Genomic DNA, 12,809 nt, shown 5'->3' on the forward strand with positions numbered 1-12,809 from the left:
ATAAGCTTTGAATGTTTGCCTTGTGACAATACTAACTACCATCTATCTTTTGAGTTCAAAGGTCATGCCTTTATGGCAGCCTTTGTCAAAGTTAAGGTCATGGTAAAGGGGTGGTTTACTGCTTTTTTTCTTTGCATGATTGTGTTTATGGGGTGCAATATAACATGTCTTCGTGTTTTGTTTTTTAAGCCTTATTTTTCATAAATTTCACCTTTATTGTAAGCCACTTTCTCCTCTGTCATTTGAATGACCGGTTAACTTCCTGATTCTATGAAACCACTCCCCCAGAAACAGGCAATGGGCTCAGATTGGTTAGTTTGGGCCGGTGTGTTGTAATTGGCTAAACTGTGTAGCGTACGTTGTCCGTAAACTTCACGCCCTTTACGGGCGAAAGTGCATGTGCTCCTGTCAAATGTAAATAATGGTGTCGATACTGCCGTATCAGTTTGAGTCAGAATCAGACCCAAAAAGCGGTGATGAAGAGAGTCAAACAGAACCTCCCCAAACACGGCTATTACAAAACGTTTCTGAATGGTATTTTTTTATTATTAGTATTCTATTCTATTATATTCTACTAATATTATATTAGAATTTCCATACGCTGTTACTTGAAAAAGCTACTGCTGCTTGTTAACTTTTGAGATTTGGTTTTCTCCTGATTAAACATTTAATATAACTGAATAAATCATTGAGTTGTTGTTTTATCGATATAATGAACAACCGTTTATCTATTCACATAGTTTACTCGGTGTATCGTTTTCTTTAGGTGTACATGTGGCAACTATGTTAAACCCAAACTGTACACTGATAATAGCAGCTGAAGTTTTCTGTTGCGATTACATATATTTTTGTTTAACCGAACTGGCTGCTTTAAACAAACAGCGTTGGCATTACGTTCTTGGTCAAATTGAAAAATTACGTAATAAAGTATACTCGGAAAATACATTTACAAAATTAGTACATACAAATTCAGGTCCAAAATGTTTGTACGCATTTGTCGCAGACACACAAAATACCATAACTAAGTAGCTTCTAAATCCAGCGCCTTGTTTAGGTCCTTAATAAAACTAAAACATTACATCTGAAATTATACATGCAAATACATTTAAGATTATTAAGTCTTGCTGAAAGGTTTTGGGCCAACAACTGCTGCCTCTGGTTTTAAAGTTGGAACTGCTTCATGTTTTAGTAACAGTTTCTTGTTGAATCCGGCATTGAATTCGGAAGCAGCCTTTTGTAAAATGCGCAGCACAGAGAGCAAAATTATAATTGCAATTTTCATGAACATAATCAATCATAAATTTTAGCCATTGTTGATGAACTACAGCGTCTGTGGGAAGCCCGAAAACAGAAGACCTGAAAGCTGGGTGAAAATAACACACTTTCAACGGCATGGCTACAGCTCTCCACTAGAACTCTTCCTCTTCAATGATGTTACATTGAACTTTCAGCGTAGCAACTTTGCAGATACTGTTCATGCACCAACAGCATTACACACTATTTAAAATGAAAAAAGTGAAATCGCAATCAACCACCCCTTTAAAAAAAATGTGTCAACATCAGGGTTGTGAGTCATTGAGAACTGTCATTTTAACTATAAAGGTTTATCCAGGTCATCTTTCAACGTTAACATAACAGAGATTTTAAAGTTTTCTTTTCCAACATCCCAATTCAACTTCCGGTTCGGTGTGGTCAGGTCAATTGAATTGCAACTCATGAATTTGAAGGAAGCCAATTCTTTCAACCCTGGTTGACTTATGTTGATCTAAGATAGTAATCGCAATGAATTACTTTACAATAAGGCATACAAAGGGCTGTCAACATCACTCTTTAATGTGCTGTAATATTTGCAGTGAGAAAATCTGCTGTCTTGGCAACAGAAGCCTCTTTTGAAATGGGTCCCTTTGGCACCTATGAATACATGTTAGACCAGTCTGGTAGCTCTGCAGGACTGTGTGAAACAAAGAGAGGGAGATAAGAGAAGGAGAGGTGCTGAGAGTGAGAAAAAAAAAGACTCAAATAAATGAGTTCAACAATGGATGACAGAGCAGAATAACAGTCGAGGGACAGTTCAACGGGAATGAGAGGAAGAGATACAATTGTGAAAGAGTGCAGAAGAAAAAAATGTATGAACAAGAATAGGAGCATGGCAGAGTGAATGGAAGTAATAATCTGGCAGAGAGATAGAAGACTGTTGACGCAGAAACGATTGAATTGTAAGAGAACAGAACACATAAGACTGCATGTACTCAGCCAACCATAACACTCACACACACACCGCCACGGGCACACGGCACATCCTCAGCGGCTCTGTGCAATTACTGACATCATCCTCTGATAACTCTGTACATGGGACTCATCTTAAGCCACCCATAATACCAAACCAGCCTCCGAGAGATAGGCAAATGAGGACCAGAGAGTGTGATTCTATATGACACTTGTGCCTTCGCGGTCAGCGTGAGGCCTTGAAGAAGCTAGTGGGCTGTAGCTTGGAGCTAAGGCTTAGTGACATGGGTAGCAGTGCGGGGAGGAGGGTTTTTGGGGGAGAACTGGAGGTTGGAGCGCAAGAGCATGGCACAGACAGTTTGTGACATGGAAGGCAGGCGCTGTCTTCGATGCACTGGCGGTGAAATGCACCCGCATGAGGTGTGAAGGGAAATTTCTATTTGTTGTCATGGAAACTGCCAGTGTGAATTGTCTGAAGCAAAAATACAAGTGGAGGAGAGGGGAGAAGAGAAGAGAAGTGAAGAGAAGTCACGTGGTAGATCTATTCAGGGGAGACCCTTTCTTTCATTGTAGACATGAATAAGATTTCTTTTTTAAGGCTGAGGTGCACTCTTTTACAATCAAATGTAAACTGTTTATTGCTTCCTCTTTTGCTCACAGCTAAAGCTTTCCAACATGCCTGGATTTGTCAAGTTTATGAAGTTGATATGATGCATTAGCCAAGTCTAGCTGCAGATATTCATATACGCCGTGTATACTCTCACAGCGGAATAGGTGTCGGGTTACATTTATTCCGATTGTGAGCGGCTGAATGGTACATTCAAGCCTCTGAATGGGACGCGAACACAGTCGTGCAGAAGCATTCTGCTTAAGCGGCTCAATCTCAGAGGATTTAGACTCAGGGGGAGGAAAGTATATTTCCTATGAGCGTTCAACACAGTGATAAGGGTGTCAGGCCATGTCAATCACATACAATGGATATTTCCATTTGTCCGCTCAACCTTTTCGGAGCGCACAATGCGGTGGGTCCTTTTGGAAAGGCCTCTGACTGACGCACAAACGCATCACGGACACATATACACGCACACACTTTCAAAGGCTTCTGCCACTCATCGGGGGCCTGGGCTGAACCTGAGCAGCAGGAGTCAGTCTGATATTTTCAGCTGTGACACCCATGACCTGCCAGTGCCCTCATCATCCTAGGTGGCCATGCGTGTATGTATGCAGGTGTGTGCGTGAGACTATAGGGATTAGAGTTTCAAATTAAAGGGGTGCTTCAGGATTTTGGACATCTCAGAAGTTTCAGACCAAATGAAAATGAAAGCCTCTCTACACAGCTGTTTTTGAGCCTCTACAGCTGTGTAGAGACAATTGAAAAAATAAACCTCAAACAATGTCACAGACTTCCCAAATCATGTCGGTTGCTGGTCATAAAAGTGCCAATTATCTGGGATTAGCAAATGTCAAACCTTTCCCCTAAATACATCTAATATATAATAAATAACAATTAAGAATATTTTTTTTTACATAATCCAAATACATATAATTTTAACTGGTTAATGAAAAAGTAATACATTAATAAATTTACATTTTTAACTTTTTAAAACGTAATAAAAAAAGATTAATTTTCCGTAAACATACACGCCACTTTCAAGTAAAGTGACGTGTTATCTATACGCATTTTCGCGTGTATGCGTGTATGTCTACGCCGTTAAATGTCCGAGTGATTCTGCGTGTATGTACACGCCATTAAATGTCCGAGAGAAACGAAGCAAAATGTAGATCTACATCTGGGGAGCGATATTTTTTTTTCTAGGATGGTAGGGAAAGACTCGTAAATGCTATTAACCCCAGACAGTGACGGGTAGATTTAGGGACGGGGTTTGGGTAGGCCCTATATTTATATATACAGTATTGTCACGTTAAGTCAACGGCGTTCATAAACAAGCTGAAAAGGGATTATGGGTGTTGATAGGACGCCAAAAATGGAAATACAAATTGGCATGTCATACATACATCATTTCATGAGATCAGTTCTATTGAAAATATGTGTTATACTTTTATTTATATTAAAGTATAAAGATCATGTTAATTTATACAGTTTCATCATCATTTTATTGGAGGATAACCCCTTGAGATGGAACATCTCATTTTCGAGGGGGTCCTCAAGATAACACCAAACACTTACACACATACTAAAGCTCTTCCACCCAACCAACACCCCAACCTGTCCCAACTCTGTCCAAAGCATATCACATAAACAATATCCTATGACATTAAGATATTACAGGAGAAAAACATAATTGATGAAACCACAGGATAGATTATAGATTTCAGGATAGATTATAGAGTTTAAGGATAGATTTCAAAGCAACTTTGTTGTCTAATGGGAACATTAATTATCAAAGTTTGAGATAAATAGCTCAAAAACATGTTATCACTATTGACAGTCTCGCACCTCAAATGCACTGTAAGTCACTTTGGATGTAAAAAAGATCAAATTTGAGTCTTGTCTTGCAAAGGTTGAGCAGAGGTCATGTGATCACTTCCATGCACATTCTCGTGTGTACACTCGCGTGATTAACAATGGGTAGACGTTTATGAGAGCTGCAGCATAAACATTTGGTGCTTAAAGGGGTTAGCTTTGGACTTGAATTTCAACAATGAATGTTCCGAGGAGGTTGAGATAATGCATGGGGGTGATGTGGAGAAAACAGGAGATTTACGAGTGCTGTATTTTGATCCTACAGTGAGTCACTAGCTGATTTCAATGAGGACAGAAGAGTGAAGAGACTGCATGCAGAGAACATCTCTTGGAAAGGCTGCAAATGCAAGTGACATGAGGGTTTTATGCAAGCATGCGGTTTGATTGGCAGGACAGTTTAAGGATTATATGAATAAGTGTCATACTTTCCTATTGAAGTTATGCCATGTTGAGATGTGCCCCCTGTGTTGAGACATGCCGTGGTGCACATTTTTAGAATTCCTGTTTAGCATTACTGGTGCATATATCTGCAGCATTCTGTGATGAAGTGTGTTGTATAACTCGGGTTCCCAAATTATTTTATACTAGGACCCAGCTATAGAGGTAATAAATCTCAAGACACAACAAAAACACTTTTTTAAAAGTGAAATAAGAATAAATGCATTGGTTCCAATCTCACAGAAAAAGATAACTTTTACGAGGCGAATATGTACGAAAATGTATGATAAACAAAAAAAGTAAGCATGAAGGTCCACCCCAAACCCACCCACCATAAAAATTCATACAAATTAGCCACCTATTTGCCAAAACATATAGTTAAATTGTCATGTGGTTGTAGATTTGTTCTATTTTGAGAATATAAGTGACGTGTCATGGCCCAAAAAAAAAAAAAAAAAAAAAATGCTTTCTTGGTTGCACAGTAAATAACATCAGCCTAATGTATTTATTGAACTAATGATGCTTTGACATGGAACTTGCAGTTCAGTAAGTGAGTCAAATGTTGATGCGTTAGCTGCTCCCACTGATCATTCACTGAAGGATTCGTCAGACTGAATCAAACCAGTACCTCCTGAATTTGTCTTTTTGAATGATTCAATAAAATAAACGTTTTGTAAGATTCATTTGTTTGTGAATCGAATTAGACAGATCACCCTGTAAGTTTGTTTTTCATGCAACACTGATGCATCATGTTAACTTGCTAATTGATTTTGAAAACAAATATTTGTTCATATTTATGGCATGAACGCATTCTCAAATTTGGCGCTACTTATTTCCACTCCGTGAAACCGCTAGAACTTTAGACGTGCAGCCCTGTGTTTATCTAATGTTGTCCAGTGCAGATAAATGGTATGCAGTGAAGAGTTCAGCTGAGCTGTGTTGAACTATGTTGTGCTGTGTTACACTGTGCCGTTTTAGCTTAAGCTGCTCTGAGGGAGCTGTCAGTCATCCCTGTACATGGCTGAGCAGCTCACAGGCATATCATTCAGCCTTACAGAAAGAGAAGAGAGAGAGAGAGACAGAAAGAGGGACACTAACATTTTCCTGTGGGAGCAGAGCAGTTCACTTCCAGCCTCACACTGTTAGAATACCAATTCATTCATCAAAGACTCAAGCCACACACACAAACACTCACAGTCTTTTTCATTTTGCCATGTACGAAGCTATTTTAATGATAAAGAGTATACAGTAAATGTTCTCGTTTCTCTTGCAGTGCTTTAAAAAAAGTAAGGAAAGTCATAAATGAATTTGTTATATTTGACGGACAGAGAAAATAAGCTACTGTTTGCTTACAAACCAAAGAAATCCTTGCTTAAAATTGCCTTTTTTCCCTTTCCTCCGTTTTTTTCACGGACAGAAATAGAATAAAATGACTTGGAGGAAAACGAAAGGCATCCTCCTGTTGGAATACTGCACAGGCTCCGCCTGTAAGCTTGAGCTTTGCATAAAATGAGCATTGATAAATTTAGCTGACTTACGTAACCATTCCTTCCTCAAATTCAAACTGATGAGGCAGGAAAAGATATTTATTTCATTCTAAAGAGCCTCTATGCTAATGAATAGTGGAGAGGCTTTGAATGTGTCACACTGTGCTGGCTAAGTGACAGGCGGAGAGGAGCTGGGATTGGACTTGGCTAAGCTCAGATCCACATGCTGTCTCTGTGATGAACAGGACTACCTGCAGAGGGTTTGCTGCTTGGCCGTGGAACACTCATGGAAATAAATAAATAAATTCATAAAAAAAAGAAACCACATGCTGCGTTGAGATCTGCATTGACTGTTTAGGCTTCAAACATTTTGCTTCAGTGAAGAGCTGAGTTCTCCATCTGGAATACTCGAGTGTGAAAGCCATTCAGAGACGTGCAAAGTAACACATAGCACACACACTAAAATGCTGCCTGAACATCTGTTTATTGTCTCGCATTTGCAGAGATTTGTAAAAGAGAGTGCTAACTTTCCAATTCTTGGTAATGGCTGGTTAAAACCGATCCGATGGTACAGGTGAAGCGAGGAGATCACGGTTGGGTTGGGTTAGATCAGAGGAACTCTCTCGCCTTCTTCAGCGCAGCTACATCTATTTATTATTGGCATCATGCCTAAAAATGTTTACAAGCCATCACTGCTGTAAATCCATCCTGGGCTACTCACCCAGAGCTGCTCCAGGGTCCACTTATCTTATGAGTGTACAAGGCTTGTGTGCATAACTCAACCTCTCTGCTGCCATCACTCCCATAACCATAAGATGTGATCTTAATGTGCTTTTCAGCTATTCTGTCACACTGCCTGCACTGGTCCATATATCTAAAATTTAGGAATGTGAGAACAGTTGACTTGTGGTGATAAAGTGCACCTGTGTTATCAGGAACCAGAATAATAATAACTGAAATATACTGAATATATTGTACAGCAACCATATTTTTTTAATGCATTATAAAATAGGGAAATAAACACATGCAGCAAGAATGCAGTCTGCTATATTAGCTAATTACAGAGAACAAATAAAGCAGCAAGCAAAATGCTAAAAAATTATATATAAAATATATTGACATGCCGTGTATATGTTTGTCCACTTGCATCATTTCCTTTTAAAGTAATCTGATAAATTCATGACATATATTCACTTCATTCTATAAAAATATATATAGTAAATGAATTTTCAGCACTAATTAATTTACTCTGTTAGTGACTAAATATTATTTTATGTTTTGGTATATTAAACCATAAAATATAATAAAATATATTTTAATAAATGTTAATAAATGTTTTTTTTTAAATAAATAGATTTTAATAATATATATATATATATCAAATATATTTTTTTAGTTTTGTATATATTTATATCCCTGCTTACAAGCAACTGATTCCCTGAATTTGTCTATGTAACATTAGAATGTTTTTTTCTGTGATGCTTTTTGTCATCCTATATTTTATACCATATGTGTCTGATTCAGAAGAATGGCAAACCCTGAAAAAAGTCAAGGTTCAGCTGACACTTCAAATCGAGGCATGGCAAACTCAGGGTCACCCTGTCTGCCTCATATAGGTCAGGGAATAATGAAACTACTGTATGAGCAGATAAGACCAATATTAATGCTGATAAAGACATGAATAGCATAATCGATAACAAACACAGATGATATTTTTCTTAAAGTGTATGTTTTGCTATATGATGGAAAAGTTTTATTACAGCAGACTAACAACATGACTGAAAATGGAAACAGGAAAGGCCTGTAAGTCAACCTATAGACTCCTTACTACATTTTCTTTATTACATTTATTCATTCTATCAATGTATTCATCATATTATCTTTGTTGAATTCATATTAAGACATTTGTTTGTTGCTGTATGCTTGTTTAAATAATCGTATTTAATTATAAACAAAACAGAAAGATGACCCGTTAAGATGGTTAAACTCCTTTAAGCTCTCATTTAAAAATAAAGGAGAATTTGATATCTGCCACTTGAGAAGTCCCTGTAATCGCCTGTAAGACTCTGCTAAGTGCTTCACAGGGCACCGGCCGTGAACCGGCATGACTGTACACGGCTACAATCATTCAATCTGTCCTCAGTCTCATCCACACTCTCTCGCTTCAGTGCGAAATGCTTCATGATTCAGTAGCAGCGTGAGACTGCAATTGATGCCAGTCACCACCAGGACTGTAAACTCGACAGGGCCGAATAAGACGGAGGGGCCCTGCTAGCTTTGGCACAAGAGGCAGATTGAGAGTTGTCTCATACCTAGTGGTCTTCCCTTTAGGAGGCTGCCAGCCCAGGACAACACAAAGATGCCAACAGCTCCACCACAGACACTGAAAATGATGTTTCACAATCATCACACACATGATAATGTGCATTTCACATTATGTGTTCATAAAGGGCCGAATAACAGGATGATGGGACTTTGTAAAATTAGAATACGTAGAGTTGCTATTGCTCATATTTATGAGATTTCAAATTTAACAATTTTAATGTTAGGGAATGATTTCTTGTCACAACCAGCATTGGAAAAGGCTTTTAAAAGTACTGTTACAATATGTTGATACTCCCTTAAAAAGTAACTAACTGCATCACTCGTTACATTACTCTTGCATTTACTCTTTCTCACCTGGGCCTGGCTTTCTTGTTTTTGTTTTTAAAAACAAAAAAGTTATATTTTTAGGTAAATGTAAAGGGCCCTTTCACACCAAAAGTGTACATGCAAAAGAAAATGCAAATTCACGCATTTACAATAGAGGGTGCAGCTCAAACAATCCTTTTAGCTGTGCTGCCATTGTGGAATGCAGAAGAATAGGGTGCAAGAGAAGTTCAAAATTCTTTAAAGATTTAAACATGAAACACAAATGTGATTTTTATCTGAAGTCATTATTGCTAATATGTTTGAACTGAATCATCAAAGGTCAGCAGCAAAGACATTGGTTAATAAAGTGAGATTAAATACACCGATCAGAAAGTATATTTGTGTTTTTTTTAACATATTTAGTTATTACAGGTTTGTGAAATATTTTGAGTTTGCATTTTACAGTAATCTATTTTTTTTATCTATTTTTGTGTAAGTTAGGTGATTAAATGAATGCTCACATTTAGTCTAGAACTACAATAACCATCATGTTCACACAGCGCACACAACGCCTTTACTCTCGATATCTCTCAACATGGGGACAGGAGAGGTGTCTGTCAATAAAAGGGAAAACAAAGTAACTGTTTGTTGTAATTGATATGATGTTGTAAAGTAATGGGTTACTTTACTAGTTGGGGGGATAACGTTTAGTCCAGTTCCAGGAGATGCATAAACAGGGAGTGCTCTCCTGACATTTTGCTGGGTGGCAAAAGGCAGACTCACACATGCTGCAAACAGATGGCACATTTGTCCTTAGAGATGCTTCTCATATTTTTATCATTAACCCATATTAGCAAAATCAACTTTTTTCATGATGTTTCTTAATAGAGGGCCTTTGAGTTTTACTCTTTGACCAAAGCAGGTGTCTCCTTTGGATGATATTACGCCGCCATTGCATCACAACTGGGCAAAATGTATCTGATCTGCCTCCAGTGAATCATAAAAGTGTAACTATTGAAAGTCAAAAAACTCTCTGCAATATCTTGACTTTCACATATAATGGTTGTCATTTAGTGTAGTTGGCTTCACTTTGGCCCTCTTGGCTCAATCAAAAAGAGCTCTTATTATATTGTAAAATCAGAAGAAAATCAGTGCAGTATTAAACTAATGTATTTTTTCTTCCAATGTAGTGCAGAGGCTCAAAAGCTAAAAGGATCACATATAGACCATTTCACAAGATGTAAACAACACTGGTCCAGAAGCAGTTCCTGTTTCAGTTTTTTAACACTACATAAAAGCTGGGATAAAATACAACCAACAGAACATTTAAAACTGAATCAAAAAGTTAAACAAACATCTTTAAGATGTTTTCTTTACATGTGAAATAAAGAAAACAGTTACAAACTGAAACAGGAAGTGTTTCTGGACCAGTGTTGTTTACATCTTGTGAAATGGTCTATAGTCTACCATGTGTGTTATTTGCCCTTTAGAGAATACTGCCAATGCTCCTGCTCGTTGTGATAAACTGATCTCCCATCAGTTGTCTGTATCAAAGCGCATCCAAATCCAGGTCACATCCCAGCCAGTGTTTGAATGAAAGCCAGCATCCTAGTCTTACCTACTTCAGACCTGCAGTGACATATGTATCCAGATTGCCCTTTTGCATTCAATAAATAATTGAATTATTCATGGGGGGAAAATCACATTATGAAATAAATGTTTTTCTCAATAAATGAGTTTCCCTTTTGTTGACACTCCAAGTTATGTCAGATGTGACAAATGGGGTTTTGCTTAGAAAGCCTACCAACTTTGAGTATTACAAAATGAGCCAATGGCAAAGAAATGCCATAGGTCTGCGGAATTTGCATGGCGCAACTCTATGGCAAATCACAACTTTATGACAAATCTGAATGCATACATTTACCTGACCTCTCTGTACTATGGAACATGTAATTTGTTTGTTTTTGTAATATGTTGGCATTGATTCACTAACAGCCTGGAATCCTTCACTCCTTCCAAAGTACGAGAGCCACGGCAACGGTTTCATAACGACATAGTCATCAGTGAGATGTGGATGAGTTTGTGGGCGATGAACTCTTTGGCTGACTTTAAATAATGACATACAGCAGAGGTGTATTCTGACCTTCTCCTGTATCACTCTGTGAAGATGAATACACCTGTGCTGATTTATCATTCATATAAACATTAACATGATCTTGTCCAGAGATTTTATTAAACTAAATAGAATTCAAGAAAATAAAAAATGCGATTGAAATTATATTTATAATATATACTATATGTATATTTTTATTAATAATACAATACATGTTATTAATATATACTAGACAAATTATTTGTAAAATGCATTTGCATAATCCACATAATGTTAAAAGTAGCCTACATATTAGTGTCTAGGATTAGGGATGTAATATGTGGTCACACTGAATAAGACATTAATATGTGCTTTATAAGTAATAAACAGCCAATAGTAATATGCATGCTAATAAGGAACTAATTAATATTGAGAATTGGACGCTAAAGTGTTACCAATAATATAATATAATGCAAAGTAATGTAATGTAATATATCAAATCAAATGCACACCTAGTGACTTTTATTTCTGGATGAAAGCTATAAAAAAAATCTTCAGATTCCAGGGGAAGGTTTTGTCAGTGTAATGTGTATCTGGTGCACTTCACTTTTGTGTGAATGACCAGGTCGTGCCTCCCCTCTCTTGAGCTCCAGTAGTCCGTCACAGGTTAGGTTAAGCCTTAGGCAGCACTTAGCGTGCTTGTATTCATGTCTGAGATTCTAGTGCAAAGCAACAGCAGAGTCGTTATCTAACCGATCTGATTCAGAAAAAGGGCTCAGGCCTCATATTGATAGAATAAAAATGTTTATTAAACAGTTTAGCTAGCAGAAATTCTCTTAATCTTATGCAACCATCATATCCATTGCTTGGATATAGGGCAAATGTTTTTGCCAACGTTTGAGGAGCGTGTGTGCACTTTGGGATCCCTCCCACAACGTTGGCTCCTCAAGAGCAGTCAAACGCCCACCACAGACCTATCTCTTTAATGCTCTCTCTCCTTCATGCTAGCACTGACTTATGCACAGGAACAATCAATATAGTTATTTCAAAGGCAAAGCTTCAAGCCTGTTTAAAGAGTAGGTTCATTCGGTCTACTGCAAATTAGCTCTGTTGCAGCCATGCACATTATCCATTTTACAACCCCGCTCTGCAGTCTGCAACTACAAGTTCTCTAAGCTGCCAATAAAACAGTGGAAAGAGCCACTGAGTCACCAACTCTTCAGCAAGCATACAAACGCACATATGACTCATCATTACCCAGCCAATATATGGCATGACATTGCAGTGTTCATACAGCCCTCCAAAGTGTGCTGAATAAATGTATTCACACTCACAGTTGTTCAGCTGAGAGAATAAACAACTCTTTAGAAGAACTCCTTGACCGTATTTAAAATCATGGATTGAAAACAATATTGTTATTATTTCATTATAGGAAATCATCTGTTGTATG

The 12,809-nt window shown here is 37.6% G+C and overlaps 1 protein-coding gene across 1 annotated transcript in view; it reads right to left on the minus strand.

Annotated features, from left to right (window-relative positions):
• The window catches only part of fshb (follicle stimulating hormone subunit beta), a 79,235-nt gene that overhangs the window by 49,558 nt on the left and 16,868 nt on the right, over window positions 1–12,809 (minus strand). The gene's annotated exons all lie outside the window — the stretch shown is intronic.

Source organism: Pimephales promelas, chromosome 1, assembly GCF_988280905.1.
Source record: "Pimephales promelas chromosome 1, fPimPro1.hap1.1, whole genome shotgun sequence".
Taxonomy (NCBI): Eukaryota; Metazoa; Chordata; class Actinopteri; order Cypriniformes; family Leuciscidae; genus Pimephales; species Pimephales promelas.